At 42.3% G+C, this 14,325-nt stretch overlaps 1 long non-coding RNA gene across 1 annotated transcript; it reads left to right on the forward strand.

The window, feature by feature from the left end:
• The first annotated feature begins 991 nt into the window (after positions 1 to 991).
• Positions 992 to 4,978, forward strand: LOC120390610. The gene is made up of 3 exons (XR_005591094.1): positions 992 to 1,127; positions 1,594 to 1,728; positions 4,100 to 4,978. It is a non-coding gene; the product is annotated as an uncharacterized LOC120390610 (long non-coding RNA).
• Positions 4,979 to 14,325: the final 9,347 nt, after the last annotated feature.

The following is a 14,325-nucleotide window of genomic DNA, read 5'->3' on the forward strand; positions in this document are numbered from 1 at the left end:
TCCATCTTTAAAAATCCTATCAAATATAACCATGGCACTCTTGTTATCCATGTAAATGTCTATTTCTTTTTTGAATCCTACTAACTCTTGGTCTCAATAATACTTTGTGGCAATGAGCTACATGGAGTTAGTTTGTGCCCATTAAAAAAAAATCACCTTTTATTAGTTTTAAATTTGTTGCCTTTCCATTTCACTGAAAGGCCCTTTGTTCTTGTATTCTTGAGAAAAGGTAAGTTAGAGTCACCTGATTTACCTTCTCCGGACTGTTTATTATTATGTCTCTAACTCACACCCTGTATTTGTCTCATCTCTAAACTAAACCGTTCCAGCCTTTTCCGTTTCTTCTCATATTGGAGTCTATGCAGACCTTTAATCTGAACCAACTGTATTACCATTTAAATTTTTTTTGAGATAAGGGGCCCTGAACTGAAAACAATATTTCAGGTGAGAGAATGCCATTGATTTGAATAATGGCTTTACAATCAATCTCTGGTGGAAGGACTAATTCAGATTAGAAACAAATCACAACTTTAACAGTGAGAGTGTGGAGAGTGTGGAACAATTGACCAAAGGTTGTGGTGGATTCTAAATTGAAAACGAAATCAAAACTGGATATCTTCCTGAAGTGGTGAAATTCTTTGGCCTGCGTTATGTAGCAGGTCAGACCAGATGATTACAGTGGTCCCTTTTGGACTTAAAATCTATGAATCTATTAATCTTGTCAGTGTTATTTTCTATCCCATTCTTTAAAACTCCTAACATTTTGTTTGCTTTTTTGGACTATCACTTTGGGTTCAGCCGATGTATTAATTGAGTGTCCTCAATGAAACGCAGGTGTTTAGTAACCCAGGTAATTTAGAACCCAGCAATGTGTATAGATTTCTATAGCAACAAACTGTTAGGGCTTGGACAGCATGTTAACTATATCTGCAATGCTATGGATTCCTTTGAGAGAGTTAGACCTGTATTTTATATTACTATATTACAGAAGCAGAGAGGATACACAGGACAAAATGTTCTGGATGGGTTATTTGGAGGTTTATGTGGCTGCAATAGAATGCTTAATCTGGAAATGAATGGAACCAGAGTGCTGACCTAGCAGAGCCTGGCATGGTGCTGTCCCAGAGGTATAATTATTCCTATCTAAGATGTAATTTGACTGGATATTTATCTAGTATCACATAGAATCAGAGCTCCTTACTCAGGGGCAGGACTGAACTGCTTCATTGTGCCAGCATGTCTCTGATGACTCCCTCAGTTTCTCCAGAATCTAAGATTTTGTTTAAAAAAAAGTAAGAATTTAGCCCTTCTGATTGTAAAGATCTCATTCCAGTCATGAGTGTGCAGTCAGACTTACACCCTACCAGTAGGCCAAAGGCTAATACTGTCTTCACCCCTTCCGTGGGCACAGAAAGTTGTAAGGACAAAAGAATCAGCTTGGTTCCTTTGCAAGGGCGGGGGGGGGGGCAGTGCAGAAGGCAGCATTAATGTAACATGAAGATGAAAACTGCCCCATTCATATCAATGGTATGTTGACACTGAACCCTAATGAGTACCTTTAAACGTCAACATTGTTAATTTTTTCTGTGCCAGTCTCTTTAACAGAAATACCTAGTTACTGTGCTGTTGTGGGTGAAGTTAGGACTGTGGCTGGAGTCTGGGTAGGATACAGCATGAAATCTTCCCAAACCTGAACCCAACTTTACTGATTCTAAAAGAACTGCACAGGTACTCCGTTTCTTGCTTGCTATTGATGCAGTGCTGCACCACTGAAGTCTGTCACTTTCACCATTAACTTCAGGTTATGATAGGTCAATGTATGTACGTTAGTCCCCTGACAGTATAGCAACCCCAGGGAGCTCTCAAGAGCCAATATTTCTCATGATAGGGTGTGTTAATTAGTTGGGAATATTGGAATTGTGTTGAGATGAGACATGCTTATTTTTGAGACTTAATCTAAAAATCCAAGGCCAAATTCTTTCTCTACCGTGTAATTACACTGAAACTAGTGGAGTTATGCCAGCAGAAAATTGGGGCCTAGTTGTTTTGAATTTGGCCTTTTCATTTGTATGGAATCATTTTCTGCACTAAAACAATGTGCACATATGGTGTCAGGTATACTTTGGATTCTGTTTTCATTGTAACAAAAAAAAATTCAAATTAGTTTACCGGGGTACACAGATGCTCTAAATATTCTGATTTCTTTGGATATTGTGTGGAGGTAACAAGCATAGAATACCTCAGGTCTAGCTGCAGCTGCATGTTTTGTCCATAAGGTTTCACTATTAATCCTGAACTGCTGTATTGGAAATGATCTGGATTATTTTTAGACTCTACAGCAGGGTTTAGTTATATTTCCCATAGAGTTTCATGGCAGACTTTCAGTTGCATCATTGTTAGCGGGTGTTATTTTTATGTAAATCTTAAATAGGTACAAAACAATTAGCCAACTGACAACGCTGGAGTGGTGGCAAAGCTAATGGTTGCATCGCTAGTTATTTGAAAAGTAACTTTGGAAAAACTGCGCCTGTTTAAAAGAAAAGAAATTGCTCTTTGTAGCAGTGACATTAAAAGTGTCCCTTGTGTGTGTGTGTGTGTGTTTTAAATAAGTCACATTATAGAAATGGCCTTTTGTTGTTTTGCCTTTGTGCTTCCTCTATGATTTCCACATCAGGTTTACTCAGATTACTAGTCAAAATAAGCCTTTTCTTCCATTCACAGTGTAGATTTTCTGTTGCTGAAGAAAAGACCCATTCTTTTGTTGTAAATATCATAATAGACAATAGACAGATAATAAAAAAAAGGCTCAATTTCCTTTGAAACACTAAAGCTAGGGTGACCAGATAGCAAGTGTAAAAAATAGGGCCGGGCTGGGGGGGTAATAGGTGCCTATATAAGAAAAAGCCCCCAAAATAGGGACTGTCCCTATAAAATTGGGACATCTGGTCATCCTAGCTAGGAGAGCTCATAGATCCATCTAAAGAACCAAGAATTAGGACAGAAAAAAAGACAGATAATTTGGTCCTTCATGCTGTTTTTATTTATCACTATTTTGTTTTGTTTTGGGTGGGTGGGTGACAGCTTGATCTTGGCTCATTAGCTGGGCTTTAAGAACCTATCCCAGCTCCCATCAAAAGCCTTAATTCCACTGAATAGTGACAAGAATGTGAAAAAATGTCTTTTTGCTAGAGATACTAGATATTGAAATAATGTCTTAGTCCATCTGGCCTTCCAGTTCTTTACATCTGAACCATTAACAGTGTTTGTTTTAGTAATATCACCTGTTGGACCTTAGTCCAGTCAGTGCATAGATGAGCTGATAGGGAATCTTGGGTAATTGATCCCACTCCCAGTGAAGTTAAGAGGAGGTTAGATGCTGACTGATGAGAACAGGGTCACGCCCTTGTGCCACCTTGCAGGTGAATATTACAAGATGTGGTATATAGTTTCCTAGGTTTTAAGGCCAGAAGGGACTGTTATGGTGAAGTAGTCTGACCTTCTGCATTACCCAGGCCCTAGGACCCCACCCAGGAATGGTTTCATCTAGCCCAGTAACTTGTGGTTGAGCTAGAACGTATCTTATAGAAAGAGACATCCAATCTTAATTTTCAGCCTTTGAGTTTGGAGAATTTACCACAACCCTTGTCAAGCTGAAAGCACAACTCTGGTCTGGTAAGACCATTTCACTCCCATTTTGTGTTTTGCTTTGGAATACTGCTTTCCAAGGGGCTGATCCAACTCCCATTGACCTTGGTGGTCTGAATCATTAGGTATTGCTGCTCTGGGGGCCTATTCCTCAGCATCCTTGACTCACGTATATAGTCCTATTGACATCAATGAGACAGCTGGTATGTGTGTGTGCATGTAAGTGTTTACTGGGTGGGGCCCCTGAACAGCAGTAATAACTTTACAGTAATTAGGGGTGGGGAGGCTTGAATATAACAGATCGCAGACAAAAGCAGCAGCACATGGCTGAAGGGAAGCCAGAAATCGCACGACAGGGCTGACAGCTGTGCCGATATTACTGTCGGAGACTTGAGGACTGGGGAGGCATGGATGGGGAGAAGCCTATAGGAACTAGTTCTGTTGTTCCCCATAGATCTCTGCCTGCACAAGCAGTGGCTACTCCTGGAGTGGAGGGGCCCGCAAGAACCATGGACTGGCCATAATTGTCTGCGCCTTCGTCAGAGGATCTGACCCATGGCAGGGAAGTGATGCATGGCTGCTGTCTTCAACGAGGAGGTCATTGTTCTGAAATAAATTCTCTCCTTCCATCCTGCTCTGCTGTCCTGATTTATTACAAACAAACACAGCAGCAGTGTTCCAAGCACAATAAAGGGGCTGAAGGAATCTAACAGACTGCACCATTCTCTCTAAAGATGGTTACCTCATGCTTTAAATGCCTACATATTGTACAGCCCCAGTAGGCCTTCCATCATAATGGAGGAGCAGCTGCATCTCCAGCCCACATACCATGTACTATTGCAACTGAGCTTAAGTGTGCTGGCTGGACCCAAACCTCAGTGATTTATAGCCGAGCACTGGTGGGCTGAGTCCAGAGCCCTGTTAAGGCCACAGCCTGCAGCCATTCTGTCCCTGTCCTGCACTTGGCTCAAATGCATTGTTTGGTAGTGTCTGGGGCTGCCCAAACTACTGCCTCTCCTTTGGCATTATTTCTAACTGAACCGTCCCCATCTGAACAAAACAAGAATGAGAGATACAGCCCTGTAACTGCATTCAACTCTGTAAACTACAAGGGATGTTTTCCAACTTTGATCATCAGGCAAGGGAGTGTGAGATAGCAAGAGAAGACAGAGCTCAACAAACATCAAATAAGAGGTCACAGGAACAAGACGCAAAGGAGAGGGAAGTGAGAGGACAAAAGTGGTGAAGGAAAAGGAAATAAATAAAAAATATTTTCTCGTTGTCACAATGATATCATTACATTATTTAGAATGGAAGCATGGGGCTGCATGACCTAGACAGACTTATTATTATCAGAAACCTACTGGATATTAACTCTTACAATTGTTCCTTGTATATCCAATTTGCATTCCATGTGCTCTTTAATCCTATGAATAATGGCATTACTGAGGACAAACATTCATATTTCAGGGGTGGTCTTGCTTTTTCCAATGCTAAGCTGAACATAAAACTAAAATGAACTAAAACAAAACAGCTGGAGGAACAAGCACAACAATGGATAGAGTAGTGGGAATTGGGGTTATCAGGAGTTAAAGGGAAAAGCTTGATTTAAATCTTAGATATAGAAGACAATTGCAAGCTCAGATGTAACCACTGATGTTCATCAGACACTGAGTAAGAAATCAAATAAACTAAAAGGAATAAAAAGATGCTGCTCAAGATCAACATCAAGAGAAAACAAAAAAAAGAGTTCTTCTACAGAGGACATTTGCTGTGAAAAACAAAGTTGTTTGCAACTAAGCTGTCATAGTTAATAGCCTAGCAAAAACACTTTAGAATAAATAAATCAATTATTTGTTCAGTTTTCTATCTGCTTTTTGGAATGGGATCTCTTCTCTTATTGTCTCTCGACTCAGTCATTAGAGGAATGAATAAAAATTATGCACAATAATTAAAAACAAAATCAACGTTGCTTTCCCAGCACTTTGAAATGTCATAAACTGTATTAAATTCAATTAAACGCATGATAAGTCCTTTTCCGTATGATCACTTAGCAGTAGGAGGCTTATGTTTGATTTCCTTCTGGCCAGGTGATTGCAACTGCTTCTTTTCTATAGGTAATATCTTTTATTGGACAAATTACTGCTGGTGAGAGAGACAAGCTTTCCAGCTTCAGGACACACCCAGTCGAAAAGTGACCTTCCCAGCTGCTGAAAATGAGCGAGTGAGTGGGGGTGAGGGACAGCGAGTGATGGAGAGAGGGAGGATGGAGTGACCAGGGTGGGGTGAGGGTGTTGGCAACCCTAGGAAGAGCTCTGTGTAAGCTCGAAAGCTTCTCTCTCTCACCAACAGAAGTTGGTCCAATCAGGGGCGGCTCTAGGATTTGCGCCGCCCCAAGCAGGGCGGCAAGCCGCGGGGGGCGCTCTGGCGGTTGCCGGCCCCGCGGCTCCGGTGGACCTCCTGCAGACGTGCCTGCGGAGGGGCCGCTGGTCCCGCGGCTCCTGTGGACCTCCCGCAGGCATGCCTGCGGCAGGTCCACTGGAGCCGCCTGCCACCCTCCCGCGGGACGCCGCCCCAAGCACGCGCTTGGCGCGCTGGGGTCTGGAGCCAGCCCTGGGTCCAATAACAGATATTACCTCACCCACCTTGTCTCGCTAATATCCTGGGATGGCTACAACAATGCTGCATATATCTTTCTGATAGGTAAATGTCCCAGATGACAATTGAAGTCTGTGGCAGAGGTAAGAATTTAACCCAAGATTTTGGAATCCCAGTCAAGTGGTTTTACCACCAGAATAGTTTTCTTTCTACTGACTAATGAGGGAAAACTGAGTCCTAATTTTGCATGATCCTGTCATGAAGTCAGTATCGGAAGGTCTCCTGATAGCACCAGTGACACAATTCACCACTTGAGCTTCTGCGAAAGGGGAGAACAAGAGACAAAGGCAGAGAGGGGATAGAATTTACATGCAGGATAGAAAATAAAACCATACCAGTAACAGAACAAAACCTGAATGGTGTATTCAATTCTATTTAGCACTGCTGAGCAAATGGAAATGGCATGTGCTGCCAATTGATTAATACTACAGAGATCTCTGGTTCTTAAACTTTATTGGTTCTCTCTACAGCCTATTATATTAGAATTCTCACAGTGCCAATTTCAAAGGCAGACTCTACCACGAAACTCAGTAGTAGTTGATGATGCTCCTTTCTAAATGAAATCAGAATGAGTTTATTCTTCCACCTGAATGCTTAGGGATATTTCAGAGCTAGTCAATCAGATTGCCTTGGCTAATTGTTCCTCCAACTGGACAGTGTGATGAATTTTCCAACTCTTACCTGATAAAGCATAGGGTCTAGGGTTCTTTTGATTTTGAGAACCTCGGGTTCTCAGTGGACTTCCTCCTTTTGGCTGGTTCTGAAATAAATTATTATGTTAATATCTGTGATTTCTTGGAGTCCCTTCCTCTACCTATGGTTCAGTTTCTGACCAATCATTACTATTGTCTTGGCCAACTACGCTTGGACATATAGAGGTCTGCACTACCCATTCAGTAAGTCATCTGGTAACACTTAAGTGCTCATGTTGTATGAAACGTTCCTATTTTGGGGAAAGTGATTGAGCTTCAGGTGCATCACTACCCCACTGGTGTTCTTGGTTGGATTTGGTTTGGATTCAGGCTTATGTTATATACTCAGACCAGACTGGTTAGGACCATTGACATTTTGGTCATGCTAGACCTCTCAGAGGATTTGGTATGATTGCCCCTGGCTTATATAAGCACTCTGAGATCTACTGATGAAACATGTTATTTAAGAGCTAGGTTTATAAGGTAATATAATTAATATAATTAATTTATAAGTTAATTAATATATACTCCAGGGTGGAAGAGTATCTCTGGCACTGACTTCAATACCTGGATGACAAAAGTAAGACCAGTGGAGGCATGCAATTATTTAATTGTCAAAGGATTCTAATTGTACCATCCCTCAAGGTGTCCCCATGTTGCTAAATATGTGTATAAGGTCTTAAGCAAAATCATTTCTAATAATTAGAGTATCATTAGGAGTGCTGTGCTCATATGACATTGCCAACTCCAAGTGCTCAAAAATCATGAGTGCAAGGCTCCACCCCCGAAATCACACAACTGGCTTTAAAATGATGAGTTTTTAAATAAATAATAAACGTGGGGTTCTTTTTCTTTGCTTTCTGGTTTCTGAGCCTTTAGGTTGCCCTAAGGTCACATTTTCAAGCTTTTGCTAATCAACCGTGAGGGCTACAAACTTACTTTATTTTAATGAAAGTTGAGACTCTCAACTAATCACTTGATTCCAGGTGCTGGCACTTTAAGAAAAAAACCAACTAGGAGCACTTCCCCTCCCTTTTTCCTAACCCTTGTTACTTACCTAGTGTATTATGATAAATCTGCTATTTTTTATTTTTGTTGTATTTGAAAAAAAAATAAACATTATAATGTGTAAAAAAAGAAGAAAAAAAGCTGCTGTGAGACTTGCAATAAAATCACGAGTTGGTAACAGCGACATTGCAGCTCAGTGCCTCAGAACTTCCTTTTCATACAGAAGCTTTGCTGGTGAGTAGAGTTAGAGGGTATAATCAAGAGGTGATGTCCAGAAGCAGTGAACGAGGTAAGAATTTGATATCATTTTTGACCAGACTCTTTCCAAGAAAAGTCCCATGTGTCAGGTCTGGTATGGAAATATATTTTTTCCACAGCAGTACTTGCAGAGATTGCACCTGTCCTTCTCTCTTGAGGCCCTCACAATAGCAGTACATGCCTTTTTGCTGTGAAGGCTTGTCTCCGGTGGACTCAATCACAGTCTGAAATGGTATTGTCTGGTTTACACTGGTAAGCGAACCATTTTCAGTACTGGCTCTGGGGGACCATTTTCAGCAATGATTCCATTTTCTTGCATAGACTGGACTTTAGGAATAGAATTTTGTCCAGACTGAATAAATAAGGGTGTCTAGGAGCACTGTGCATTTGCTGTGGGAGGGCTAACTGCACTAGTGGAGCTGTAATGCCAATGGTTCCCATCCATACTAGCACTGAAATGGTTTGAATTATGGAGGCATGGGTGGAGATGTTTTTAAGGCTTCCTCAGAGCTTGTGCAGTGTCCCCATTCTGGCAACACTTGTGAAATATGAGAAGCACTTAATGCAGAGACAAAGTGTTTTACAAGCAATTCAGTTGCTTGAGCCAGTGTTGTAAATGCCAACCTATTCCAGTGCAGATAAGGATTTACAGGCCAGCCCATTTAATCTAAGGCGGCCATATGATCAAGTCATGTGACATCTGACCCATCTCATTCCCATCCCTCTTCTTTAAAATACCTACACTTTTTTTTTCAGAGAAGGGTTTATTTCTTGTTCATGATCTGTCCATACATAGGAGCTTCCTTTTTAATGTTGGCTTTTTAATAATATTTGATTATTTTGCTGGTACAATCTTTTTAATTTACTTTGTACTGTTTGTCCAGCATCCAAATATTTAATCAGCACTTAAGGGCACTCCATACATTTTTTTATTTTCTTAATCAAGGAAGAATTTTTTAAATTAAGATGCTGAGTAAATGTTATTGTGCATAACAGTTGTGCCTTTTATTAAAAAACAAACAAATACCACTGTAAGAAATGTCTCAGATACAGGATTCAGGTTGCACATAAATGTAATAGTTTTAACACTATGTAACATTTTTGGGTCACACTTTTTATAACCATTCATAAATGGTTTAATTATAAAGAGTAAATAAATGATATTATAAACATATTTCAGACAAAGTAGTGTATGTTACAGATATTGATAACCATATCAGGATGAGGCGTTAATAGATCATTATAAGCCATATTTATAAGCATACTATTGAGCTGCTGGATTTTTATTACAATTGATTAACCATGTATTAAAATCTCTATTAATTGTCTATTAATCCATTATAAACTATTTTATATCCTTAATATAAAGTGTGACCTGTTTTTGTTTGCTAAAGTATTCGTTCTGTTAAAGCATGCATGAATACTCGCTGGAAAGGGGGATGAATGAGTTGTGCCCATGGACAGATTGCAATTCACATAAGAATTCACATGAATAGTCAGGGAAACGTCTCTACAATTCACTAAAATGTATCTAATACCATCTGCTTTTGACTCCAGTGTTCCTCTTTTGCTAGTGGACATGTACAATGAACAAACAAATCAGACAACATATAATATATAGAGGGCCATATGCTGCAACTGTTCCTCTCATCAGGAGTGTTAGATCAGTAGAACTCAGTGGCCCTCTCACTTTAATTTTCTTTTCACAGTTTCCAGTGGCACTGATATTTTGGAGGGGAATTGGAGTTGTATTAGATTTCTTTCCCTGTCAGTAGGAAGAAATTGACTCTCTTATCGCTGTAGGCTCATTTTCCCCACAGGGTTGTCTTCCTTCCACTATCTTGTTCCCAAATTTAGTAGATCAGTCAGTTGAGAAGTTTAATAGTGGTTTCTTCTAACCTGAATTCAGCCTAAAGTAAGTTCTGACACAATCTCTTTGGAGTATCTAAGCCTCCAGGAAATTGTGCTGCTAGTCTTGTCTTTAGCTGTAAAATAAGAACACATTTGATCCAATGAGCTAGTTATTCTTGTTTAGCTTTGGATATTAAATTGTTAAAACAAGGATTGTTGAAGCTCATGCAGGAATATTCTTTGGGACTCTGTAGGAATAGCATGTATTACTGAAAAGATGAATTCCAGACTGATGGTAACACAGATGTTGGCCCATCCCCGCCTCTCCTCCCTCTTAATGTGTCATTGATATTCATCAACATTTTAGGAAAAAATGACAACCTAGAAAAAATTGCCCTCAGATATGCATGCCAGAAGATGCAGTGACAGTGTGATGTAAAGCAGGGGTTGTTGCTGAGCTCTCATGAAAGGGTCCTGCAAACATGGCTGATGAGGGACCCTACTTATCTCTGGCTACAGATACAACTCTAAAAAGAGCAGCACCGAAAAGCAATTAGGAAGCTGGTCAGTAAGCATTGATAGCAGCATTTACAATACTGCTGTGTCACGTCCCTTTTTACTAGGAAAGGGCAACATAGTGTAGTAATCCTAAAATAAGTAACCGCTCTGGGACCCCCATATACATGGAGCACATGCATACCTGCTCCCTGTTGCCTCCTTCTGGATATTCTCTTTTGCCCCAAGAAAGCTAATATACAATAAACACTGGTGTACATGACTTGAAGGAACCCTTCTGTGCATTGCTGTACACTGTGCAGATGATGACCTACACAGATGGGCATTTTTGGTCTGTTGCCTATTTCAGCTATTGTAGGTGATCTAACATGACCAGTGTTATGTTCATAGCATCCATACACAGAAATTAGATTACAAACATAAAAGGCTATTTCTGAAAGTTTTCAATTTAACACTAATGTAATTTTAATTTTTCTTAGAATCCAGAACCCTAACACACAAGAACCAAAACCAGAGAGAGACAAGGCAGGCTGCTCACTAAGCAGAAAGGCTCAACTCATCCAACCTTGTTCTGGGCTGGCCCTTTTCAGACTCTTTGCTGAAGAGCCAGGTTGCACATTTCCTTACAAGCAGGACCAGGAAAACCCTTATAACTTAAAGTGATAGCTTGTAATTTTAGCACAGTTTTCAATACACCACAACCACAATGGCAATGAAGAGCCGCATATACCGATATCATTTGCAGGGGTGGTGGCTTCTTTAGAGATAAATGGAAAAATCATGAAGCAGGTCCTCAAGGAATCAATTCTGAAGCACTTAGAGGAGAGGAAAGTGATCAGGAACAGTCAGCATGGATTCACCAAGGGCAAGTCATGCCTGACTAACCTAATTGCCTTCTATGAGGAGATAACTGGGTCTGTGGATGAGGGGAAAACAGTGGGTGTGTTATTCTTTGACTTTAGCAAAGCTTTTGATATGGTCTCCCACAGTATTCTTGCCAGCAAGTTAAAGAAGTATGGGCTGGATGAATGGACGGTAAGGTGGATAGAAAGCTGGCTAGATCGTTGGGCTCAACAGCTCCATGTCTAGTTGGCAGCCGGTTTCAAGCAGAGTGCTCCAAGGATCGGTCCTGGGGCTGGTTTTGTTCAATATCTTGATTAATGATCTGGAGGATGGCGTGGACTGCACTCTCAGCAAGTTTGCAGATGGCACTAAACTGGGAGGAGTGGTAGATATGCCGGAGGGTAGGGATAGGATACAGAGGGACCTAGACAAATTAGAGGATTGGGCCAAAAGAACCTGATGAGGTTCACAAGGACAAGTGCAGAGTCCTGCACTTAGGATGGAAGAATCCCATTCACTGTTACAGACTAGGGACCGAATGGCTATGCAGCAGTTCTGCAGAAAAGGATCTAGGGTTACAGTGGATGAGAAGCTGGATATGAGTCAACAGTGTGCCCTTGTTGCCAAGAAGGCTAATAGCATTTTGGGCTGTATAAGTAGGGGCATTACCAGCAGATCATTCTGTGATCATTCCCCTCTATTCGACATTGGTGAGGCCTCATCTGGAGTACTGTGTCCAGTTTTGGGCCCCACACCACAAGAAGGATGTGGAAAAATTGGAAAGAGTCCAGCGGAGGGCAACAAAAATGATTAGGGGGCTGGAGCACATGATTTATGTGGAGAGGCTGAGGGAACTGGGATTATTTAGTCTGCAGAAGAGAAGAATGAGGGGGGATTTGATAGCTGCTTTCAACTACCTGAAAGGGGGTATCAAAGAGGATGGATCTAGGCTGTTCTCAGTGGTAGAAGATGACGGAACAAGGAGTAATGGTCTCAAGTTGCAGTGGGGGAGGTTTAGGTTGGATATTAGGAAAAACTTTTTCACTAAGAGGGTGGTGAAGCACTGGAATGGGTTACCTAGGGAGGTGGTGGAATCTCCTTCCTTAGAGGTTTTTAAGGTCAGTCTTGACAAAGCCCTGTCTGGGATGATTTAGTTGGGGATTGGTCCTGATTTAAGCAGGGGGTTGGACTAGATGACCTCCTGAGGTCCCTTCCAACCCTGATTCTATGATATAAGCTGTCAATGAAGCCTGTCAGCTAACTATCACAACTGTTACATTGAATGTGTGTGCTTCACCGCTCCACCTTTTGCCCCCCAGGGTCTGCATGAGCTATTTCCTCCCCAGTGGATGACCTTGAACCATACTTTGTACCTCTCATTCAATTGGAGTTTTTACCCAATGCACATAGCATTAAGAGTATTGGACTCTCCCAGTGTTCTTTGGGCAAGGGGGAAACGGCCTTCATTCAGATTTCCAGTCTTGCCTATGGTTCTCCCTGATGAGTGATGTGGTATTACTTGTGCTGTCCTGGTTCCTGCTAACTGCATACAGTACACTGTCTAAAAAGGTTGAACCATCCTCGGACATGCTATCCAGTGCCACCAAATGGCCGTGGGTATCACTGGATCTCCACTCACGAGCTGTGCAGGGATGAATTTTCTCCCATACGGCTTGCTGTGAAATGTGCAGCTGACTGCTGCACCCAGCCTTAAGAGTGGGCACGCTGCTGGGCTTGTGGGATGTGGCTATCACCATGCAGATGCACAGCATTCAGTTTCTGATGGTTTTGCCGTAGCTGGTTCTGTGGATCCACGGGCAGCTGAGCCAACTGAGCTACACACGGAACACACCCCTAATCCTGGGTCCCCTCCCCCCCCCACTCACCAGTTCAGACCAACTGGCTGGATCCGTTTCCCAGTACATGTGCAGCTTTCTCAGTTCAGGCAATTGTGCAACTCGGGCCCTACTCATCACCGTGTCTGTGAGCAGCAGGGCTACTCCATGAGGCCTTTTAGCTACTTCTGGCTCCTCCCCATAACCTGTAACCGGAGGCTCCTCTGCTGTGCTGCATCTCCCATTGCTTATTGCATATGTTCCCTATTCTGCTAATGCTAATTCCATACTATAAAGCATCCCTGAGCCCACATGGACCCCATATGGAGCCTTTCCTATGTGTGCATTGCAAGGGCATGGGGGAAGATGAGGCCAGGCTGGCCAGTTTCCTTTACATCCCCCCTTCTAACCCATTTGTTATGGGTTATGCCCTCTATTCACAGATTTTGCGCTGCTGAGCTCAACCCAAATGCATGAGTTATGTTCAGGGATGGTGATGGGCAGGAACTGCCAGGTATTCACTTTACCCATTTTTTCTGTCCCTTCACTATTGACCCGGTGTAGCAGGCTTCACTTGGGACCAGCTGGCCTAGTGGACAGGCCATGGCTCAACTGTCTCTCAGAGTCTTGGAATGGCCTTGTCAGGTGATCTGAAGGCGTAGCAGCCGAGTTACACTCCGCCATTCCCTGGCACTCCAGAGGTTTCCCACTAGGGTGGAAGAAGGGGGGAGAAGGGTAGGAGGACCCAGGCTCTCCCTCTCTACCATGTCCTGGCCCAGGGCCCAAGGGGGAAAGCGTGAGGAGAGGCTCAGTCCCCTCAAGCTGGTACAACAGACCAGCCTCCCCGGACTCCTTCATGCCCCAAACTGAAGAGGGACGGGGGAGGTAGGGTCATGGTGCTCGGCTTCCTTCTCAGCAGAGGATTGCTCCCACAGTCTCAATAGTTCAAATAGTCCCTTGGGTCTTCCCAGCTCACTTTCCAGTGTCCACTTGCTCCCCTTGTCAGGGATAAGTGGGGG

The sequence above is a fragment of the Mauremys reevesii genome, linkage group 1 (assembly GCF_016161935.1).
Source record: "Mauremys reevesii isolate NIE-2019 linkage group 1, ASM1616193v1, whole genome shotgun sequence".
NCBI lineage: Eukaryota > Metazoa > Chordata > Testudines > Geoemydidae > Mauremys > Mauremys reevesii.